This window comes from Leptonychotes weddellii, chromosome X (genome assembly GCF_054177405.1).
Source record: "Leptonychotes weddellii isolate Sample4059 chromosome X, ASM5417740v2, whole genome shotgun sequence".
Lineage (NCBI taxonomy): Eukaryota > Metazoa > Chordata > Mammalia > Carnivora > Phocidae > Leptonychotes > Leptonychotes weddellii.
In genome coordinates this window covers 29,655,733-29,665,023 of record NC_138385.1, presented here as the reverse complement: position 1 = coordinate 29,665,023, position 9,291 = coordinate 29,655,733, and the positions used below count along the sequence as shown (strand labels likewise).

General features: G+C 38.7%; 1 pseudogene; it reads left to right on the top strand.

Moving 5' to 3' along the window:
- The first annotated feature begins 7,681 nt into the window (after nt 1-7,681).
- LOC102733563 (14-3-3 protein epsilon pseudogene) lies at nt 7,682-8,524 on the top strand (annotated as a pseudogene).
- The last annotated feature ends 767 nt before the right edge of the window (nt 8,525-9,291 follow it).

The window sequence follows — 9,291 nt, the reverse complement described above, 5'->3', positions numbered from 1 at the left end:
TTCTCCTGATTTATAAATACCTGCAAAATGTCTTTAAAAATATTCAGATTAAGCAATGTTGCATTCTACCTTGAATGAATCACCTTTATTGAGAATAATAAAATTATGGGACATCTGGATTATCTGTCCTGGACAATTTGGAACCGATAGTTATCAAGTACACAGCCAAGATGATAGTACTTTGAAGAGGACACGTCCCTGAAATGTAAGAAGGCTTGTGTGTTTACTTAAACACTAGTCTTACTCTTTTATAGTCATACCTTGTATTAATATATGTGAAGTGCCCTAAAAAGAGAATAATAACAAAATGACTGAATCTGTTGTTTTTTCTTCCCCAGAGTTAATTGATTGCCACAGTAGGTAATAATTCCTTGTTTCTCTGTATTAAAAAAAAAAAAAAGGTAGTTATTAATAGACTACGGTACAATTGTGATTCAACCACACCTCTATACTTCAGACAAAATGGCTTGGTGTACATCTATTATTTGGCATAATAGAGTTCTTTGTCACTGAATTTTCACAAATATTTTCAGGATGTAAGTATCCTGATTTTCCCTTGACATTTGCATAGCTATAGGAGACCATTATCCCCGTTACAATACTTTTTTTTAAACTATCATTATCTTTAAAGAAAATAAAAACATCTGCAGCCCTTTTAACTTTCTTCTTTTAGAAATCACAGTTGAGCTTTTCTCTTGTTATTGTCAGCATATATAAGACATTTTTCCCTTTAAGGAGTTCTAGCTTCTCCATCTGTCCTCAAGGTCCCCACGTAAAGTACTGAAGTTCTTGTTTTCAACAAGTTGGAAGTCACTGTTGCTGATGGTTTTTGCTCCTTTCTCTGACTCTCTACTAGCCTCAAGCCTGAGGAAAGTGGAGCAGGGATGGCTGACAATTCACTGGCCAGAAGAAACCATCTGGGCCTGCTTCCACCATCCTCCTGCTTGCCAAATGCATAGGCCTCAGGACTATATAGCCCTATAACTCCTGAATTAGTACATGTTTGGGTGCTTTCCCAGATTTAACTTGAATTAGGGGCCACTTTTTATAAATTTATAGCACCAGCAGACTGAGCAAAGGTATTATCCTCTCCAGGCTTCTTAAGATTAAAGAAATTTTGTTTATATCCAAAAGAGAAGTGCCTTACAAAATAGATGGCTGTGGATGGGGGAGTGGGCAAAATCAAATTATTATTTAATTCTCTGTTATTACTTTCAGCCAAAATAGAATTGAGAGCCCTAGAAATATTACTAGAAGAATGAAATAGGAAACACATCTTATTAGCATACAAACTTAATTTTATTGCGGTATCACAACATTGTCAATCAAATTGGATACTCAGTTCTCACCTAGTGAGTAGAAATGAGCATTATTATTTTTTTCTTGAAAAACTTTCTTCTGTAACATTGGAAAAAACCAAGAGGAACTCTTTTTTTTTTTTTTTAAGTTTTATTTATTTATTTGATGGAGAGAGACACAGCGAGAGAGGGAACACAAGCAGGGGGAGTGGGAGAGGGAGAAGCAGGCTTCCCGCGGAGCAGGGAGCCCGACCCATGGCTCGATCCCAGGACGCCCCAACCAAGAGGAACTCTTTTCAGTTCTTTTTGCTAAATCATTCTGTCCAATTCTAATGCGGCCCCTCAGATAACATTGCAAAGAAAGAGAAAAGAAGGTACACTGAGACAGTGTTGCCACCTCAAGACCATTTGAAAATGAAAATCAAACAGTCAAGGTCGGCTTGGTGTGTTGGTGGTCTTTAGGGGTCTCTAAATGCTCAGCCTCTACCTTCACAACATCTACTAGCTCCATCAGGTTTTTTTGTTCAATGTGTCTTGTTCCAGGGGTACCTGGGTGGCTCAGTCGGTTAAGCGTCTGCCTCTGGCTCAGGGTCGGGTTCCCGGGGTCCTGGGATCAAGCCCCCTGTGGAGCCCCGAGATGGTCTCCCTGCTCAGTGGGGAGCCTGCTTCTCCCTCTCCCCCCTGCTTGTACTCTCGCTGTCTCTCTCTCTCTCTCTCTCGCTATCTCTCTCTCAAATAAATAAATAAATTCTTTAAAAGAAAAAGAAAAAAAAAAAGTATTGTTTCAGCATATTTAAGCTCAAATGTAAGTGATAGTTTATTTCCACCCCCCTGGAGCTTAATCTCCTGTGGTTGCTTCCTAGTTTGCAAGAAGCCAGAATTGATTGATAGGTAACACTGAATAGAATAAGACTATTTGTAAATAGAATTGATTGCTACAGAAATACCATACTTATACTAAATACTGTACTTAAACACTAGGTCCTTGACAGAAAATATCCTCAGTTTGCTTAGTGTTTTTAACCCTGAGACTGTGTACATGAGTATGAAAATGTTTTTTACAAAGTCAAGTAATTTTGTGATCTTCCCTAGACACATCCAGAGAGTTCCAGATTAATGGGCAGATGATACTGCGGTGTCATCGAAAGAACATGGGCTTGGGCGCCTGGGTGGCTCAGTTGGTTGGGCGACTGCCTTCGGCTCGGGTCATGATCCTGGAGTCCCGGGATCGAGTCCCGCATCGGGCTCCCTGCTCGGCAGGGAGTCTGCTTTGCCCTCTGACCCTATCCCCTCTCATGTGTTCTCTCTCAAATAAATAAATAAAATCTAAAAAAAAAAAAGAAAAAAAAAAGAAAGAACATGGGCTTTTGACTCAGACAGATGGCCTTCGGCAAGTTATTTAACTTGCTCGAGTGTTAGTTTCTTTAGGTGGAAAATGCATATTACTGCTAATTCAAAGGGTTGTAGAGAAGATTGAAAAAGAAAGTGCAAAACATCTAGCACAGTGCTTGGTGTACACTAGGAGTTCAAGAGAATATGCTCATTATATGAAAACTTAACTCCCAGAACATTTGAAAATGCACTTAAAAAATTACAATGTTTATTTTTTACATGTTTTCAGGTTAGAAAGTGCCTTTGATGTTAATAAGAGCCGGGTTAGATAGGAAATGTACTCATTATATCCTCATTTTACAAATGAAAAGTCTGAGAACCCAATAGGTATGCAACCTACCCTAAGTAATCCAGTTAGCAAGTGGCAGACACAAGGGTAAAATGGGGTTCTTTTTTCCCCCTAAGTCTGCTGCTGTCTCAAGGATGTAGAATAGTCACAACTTTGGAGGAATTAAAACACAAGAGTAAAAGGGGGAAAAATGTAACTGGGGATAAATAATTTGTTATTTATAATCACTGTGCAATTTCTATGGAGAGCTGATCCTAAAGTCAGCCTTTTGTTACCAGAGTTGCATTGTAACTGTGAAGTTAAAAGAATAAGAAAGAGCTGAATTGCTCTGCTGCACAAGGAAAGAGAAAACTGTTGGAGGTGTGTCATGCTTGATTTGGGGGGCCAAAGCCAACAAGGTAGATCAGTGGAAAGCCAGATCTGGGGGGTGAGTGCACTGGTGAAGAACTTTAGAGGGACAACAGAGATACCTCATTGATGTTTTCTTATAATTTTGCTTTTGGGGTGTGAAAAATCTCAGTTTATTAATACTGCTGGTAGAGTGGATTCTCTTTGGGTATAGAAAATGACAAGGTGTATTCCAGGTTAGTTGGACTTGTTTCCATCTTCACCTGGCACCCATCATATATGGATTACAAAAGATCGAATTGCCATCCCAATCTTTATAGACAATTAAGGGTACTCTTTAATGGTCTTTGTGACGCAGATGCTGTAAATTCCAATATGGCCAAGCAGGTGATATAAGGGAGGAAGGCAGGGTGAGTGGAGAGTGCATGCCTCTTCTAAAGGGGACTAACTCAACTCAGACCTCACAGATGGGTCCAGTGCAGAAATGAGTATCGCCAGATCTGATTTTTTTTTTCCAAAAAGAGAAAAAAAAAATACAAGACAACTGCTGGTCTGAAATATTATGTGGACTTTTTGGATTTTAAAATATCTACCATATTTTAAAAACACAATGAAATAAACAAGCAAACAGTAAACGCTGTGTTGACCAAGCAAAGCAATCTACAAGCTGAATATGCCTCTGAACCACCTGCTTACGACTTCTGCTGCCAGTATTCCTCTTCTTCCACATACTACAAATGAAGTTCGACAAGCATTATTATATACACATCCTAAACACCTCAGGCTAGGGTTTTCATAAATATTTGTATGACCTTGGGGGAGTATCTGTTTTCTCTGTACGTTTGTTTTCTCATCTATAAAGTGGGAAAAGTCATTGTCCTTACCTCATAGGATTGTTGTAAGGATTCAATATATTAATGCATTGTTCTCTTCATTCACTTCTCAATCGTCTTATAATCACTCAAAGTCTGCATTTAGCTCTAGTTAATCTCTAACCAACAGTGGCATCACTCACCAATAGTAGCATGGCTCAAGAAGGAAGTCTTTTCTTATATTTTCTTTTATTTTAGTCCCTAGCGCTAGTCAATAGCCATGTTATGTTTTTGACCAGTACCATGTCTCTCCAAATTTTTCTAAGGCCACAGGTACATTTCTTTCTTTCTTTTTTCTTTTCTTTCTTTCTTTCTTTCTTTCTTTCTTTCTTTCTTTCTTTCTTTTTTTTTTAGGGGGGAGGGGCAGAGGGAAAGGGAGAGAGAGAATCTTGAACCAGCTCCATGCCCAGCACTGAGCCTGACATGGAGCTCCATCTCCACAATCAAGGGTCAGAAGCTTAACTGACCTGAGCACCCCCAGGGGCCCCACCACAGGTACATTTCTAACTGAACTCTAGTAGGATGTTCCTTGCCAGTGTTCCTACTATATAATGCTGGGCAAGTGGGCTTTTTACTTGCACTGTTTTCATCTCACTGCTTTTGTCCTAAAAATTCTGTATTCGCTCTTCATCCACTACTTAAGACCAAGTCAGTTTTGTTGGTTTTCAATTTTTCTTTTTAGTTTACAAAAATAAATGCTTATAAAAATTCAAATAATGTGAAAAACTGAAACACGATTTTTTTTAAAAATCAGTGAAATCCTCCCAACAAGATAAAACTACCACATTTTACATGCTGTTTCACAATGTGATTTTTTCATGCATCAGTGTGTTGTGGACATTTTCTCTAGTCAATGAATTTTATTCACTAAACAAAAGTGGCATCATTTGTAAATAGCTTTCTAACATTCTCTTATGTGGAAATATCATGATTTATTTAACCAAACCTCTATGGATGGGCATTTACATTATTCCCATTTTTTTTGCATTTATAAGCGATGCAAAGATGACTATTTTTATACATATCTTTCCCTTTTCTGACAATTTTTATGATGATATATTCTTAGTAGGGGAATTTCTTGAGTATATATACAAATATAAAAATTTTATCCTTATTGACAGATAACTTTCTGGAAAATTTTACTATTTTGCAACTTGAAGAGACCAAGAATGAGTCTTCATTTTCCTACATGCTCACCAATACTGGATATTTTAATTTCTCTTTTAGTCTTTCACTTCTGCTAGTCTCATAAAAGACAAATGACATCTTGTTGTTGCTTTTTTGTTGTTTTTTTTGTTTGTTTGTTTGCATTTCTTTGGTCAAAGAGCTTTTCATACATTTATTGAAAGATTTTTGTTTTTTGTTATGAATTGTCTGTTGCTGCTTTTTGCAAACATTTCTATCAGAACATTCATTCCTTTTCTTATTAATTTATAAGGACTCATTTTTCAAAAGATTTATTTATTTATTTTGTAGGCTGGGGAGGGACAAAGGGAGAGGGAGAGAAAAACCCAAGCAAACTCTGTGCCAAGCACTGAGCCTGACGAGGGGCCTGATCTCAAGACCCTGAGATCACGACCTGAGCTGAAACCCAGAGTCAGGTGCTGAATCAACCGAGCCACCCAGGCGTGCCTATAAGGACTCTTTTTATATAAACTCTTTGACAGAAGTACTGCAAATATTTATGCAGATATTTCTCTCTTTGTCAATTTTCCACCAATTTCTAGAAGCATGTTGCTGAGGAACAGTGATAGTAATTAGTAAAACCATTATGTAGCCTTCACTATGTGCCAGGCTGTGTTCTAAGTTAATCATGTGGATTAGCTCATGTAATCCTGTCTACCAACCTACTATTATTATTCCTATTTTCAGATGAAGAAACTGAGATACATAATAGGTATGTGACTTGACCAGGGTTCTGCAACTAGTGGTTCTGCTGGGATTTGAAACACTGTAGTCTGGCTACACTCCATGCTCTTTTTTTTTTTTTTTAGATTTTATTTATTTATTTGACAGAGAGAGAGAGAGAGCACAAGTAGGCAGAGAGGCAGGCAGAGGGAGAGGGAGAAGCAGGCTGAGCAGGGAGCCTGACACAGGGCTTGATCCCAGAACCCTGGGATCATGACCCGAGCCAAAGGCCGACCCCCAAACGACTGAGTCCCCCAAGCGTCCCTACATTGTACGCTCTTAATCACTGTCAACGACTAATAAAGTCAGATACTAGTTAAAGCAGTAAGGATAGATTTTATTAAGTAATACTATTACAATAGGGAAAAGAGTTCAGCATGAACTAAATTCAACTTCAATTTGTGCAAAAGTGACAGAACAGAAGCCAAACATGACAGACTATATATTGTATTCTTGAATTTACATAAAATTTTAAAACAGACAAAATTAATAGATGTTGGAAGTCAAGATAATGGTTACATTTGGAGAGCAGATGGGTAAAAGAGGGGATTCTGGGGTCCTGGTAATAATCTATTTCTTAATCTGGTTGTTTTTATAAGTATGTTCATTGTGTATAAAATTCATTAAATTATATAGACTTATGATTTGTGTACTTTTATGTACATATACACGAGTAAACACATATATATACATGTGTATGTACACACATGTATATATATAAGTACATATGTATACTTTATAAAATTTTCTGGTATTATTTTTATATTTGGCATCTGGTATTGTTGAAAATCTAAGAATAGCCCAATCATTTTGTCCCTTGGTAGATGACTATAGCAGACACTTTTAGTTGCCTATGCATTAGCCAATCCCCTTTCACTTCTTACTTGCCATCAAAGTCCATTGTTAATAACAGAGCATGAAAATGTCAGGGACTCACTTCCCTCGCCTCCCTTACAGCTATAGTGTAGTTATGTGGCCTTGTTCTAGCTCAAGAGATGTAAGGAAAATTTTGCTAGATCATTCTATGAAAGATTTTCCAGGGCGCCTGGGTGGCTCAGTTGATTGGGCATCTGCCTTCGGCTCAGGTTATGATCCTAGTGTCCTGGGATAGAGCCCCGTGTTGGGGTCCCTGCTCAGCGGAGAGCCTGCTTCTCCCTCTCCCTCTGCCTGCCGCTCCCCCTGCTTGTGCACTCTCTCTCTGTCAAATAAGTAAATAAATAAAACCTTCAAAAAAATAAGAAAGATTTTCCTTGGGATACCTGGGTGGCTCAGTCGTTTGAGCATCTGACTCTTGATTTCAGCTCGTCATGATCTCAGGGTCATGGGATTGAGCCCCAAGTTGGGCTCTGTGCTCAGTGCAGAGTCAGCTTACAATTCTCTCCCTTTTCATCTGCCCCTCCCCCTCCCCGGCCTGCTTGCATACACACAATCTCTCTCTCTTAAAAAAAAAAAAAATTAAAAAAAAAAGATTTTCCTCACTAATAAATGGAGAGAGAGGTGTGGAGAGGGAGGCTGAGTCAGAGATGCTATGTGCTTCCATCTGTCACATAGACCCCACTGGAGCTGCCACCACTATGGATGCTCACGAAGACCTGGTGTACCAAGTGAAGCTGGCCAAGCAGTCTTGTTGATAGGATGAAATGGTAAGATTAATGAAGAAGGTAGCAGAGATGAATGTTGAGATGACACTGAAAGAAAGAAACCTGTCTGTTGCATACAGAAATGTGATTGGAGCTAGCTAGAAGATCCTCCTGGAGAATAATCAGCAGCATTGAACAGGTAGAAGAAGACAAGGAAAGAGTAGACAAACTGAAAATAATTCAGGAATATTGGCAAGTGGTTGAGATTGACTAGGGTTAATCTTTTATGACAGTTTGGAAACACTGGACGAACACTTCATTCCAGTGGCTAACACTGGTGAGTCCAAGGTTTTCTGTTATAAAACAAAAGGAGACTATCACAGGTATCAGGCTGAATTTCCTACAGAAAGGAGGCTGTGGAGAACAGCCTACTGGCTTTAAAGCTGCTATTGATATTGCAATGATAGATCTTGGACCACCACATCTCATTCTCTCAGGTCTTGCCCTCAATTTTTCTGTATTCTACTATGAAATTCTTAATTCCTCTGACCATGCCTGCAGGTTGGCCAAAGTGGCTTTTCATGATGCAGTTACAGAAATGGATATGCTGAGTGAAGGAAGTTCTAGGGACTCTATACTTATGATGCAGTTGTTACATGATAATCTGACACTGTGGACTTCAGACATGCAAGGTGTTGGGAAAGAGCAGAATAAAGAATTTCTGCATGATACAGAAGATGAAAATCAGTGAGACCTAAAGGCCAACAAGAGAAACCATCTCTGACCTCCCTACTCCTTCCCATTCCCCCCCACCCTTTGGAAATTCCCCATTGTCACTGAGAAACACCAAATTTGACTTTTACATTCTACCTCAGAATGTAGGTTTCTGCCCCAATGGTTTTTAAACAGACATTTTTTCAAAAGTTCTTAAAGGCAAGAATGAATTTCTGTGGATTTTACTGGTTCCAGCTTTTTGGTTCTTTAGGACACTAGCAGGACTACACAGAAGCTTTTTCAGCATTACTGTATTATCTCCTGCCAGATGGGGTGAGATCACCATTAGAAATGTAAAGTAAATTCAAAAGCCATTTGACTGCTAGGTGATGCAAGCATCTAAGAGAGAGGTTAATCACACAATGGAAGCATAAGTGGTACCATTTTTCCTTTCTTTAATTGGTTAAATCAAATTTTATGCCAATGTTTAAAATTAATTGGGTGTTAGCTTGAGGTGGTTAGGGTTGTTTGAGGAGTTTGTTGTTATGGTTTTGCCGTTGAAAAGTGCTTCAGACTCTCCTGAAATGTTGCTGAAAAGCATGATGCTGGTAACAGGTCAACAATTGTTGAATCTCATTCTTGCCTACTTTATACTCTTTCTCTAAAGCAAGTTAGCTTTGAAGGTGGTGTGGAAAAGTCTGTGTGGGTGTTCAATTATTTGTTTTATCTTCTTCCCTCTCTGCCAGGTACCCTCCCCTACTTCACTCCCTCAACTTTTTTTGTTCAGTGTATGTAACTTGAAGCTCCTTTGTACTATCAGATATCTGCCTGGAGCCACAGATACAGAATCTGTATTGTTCTTACCTCAACACAGCATGGAATTAACATTA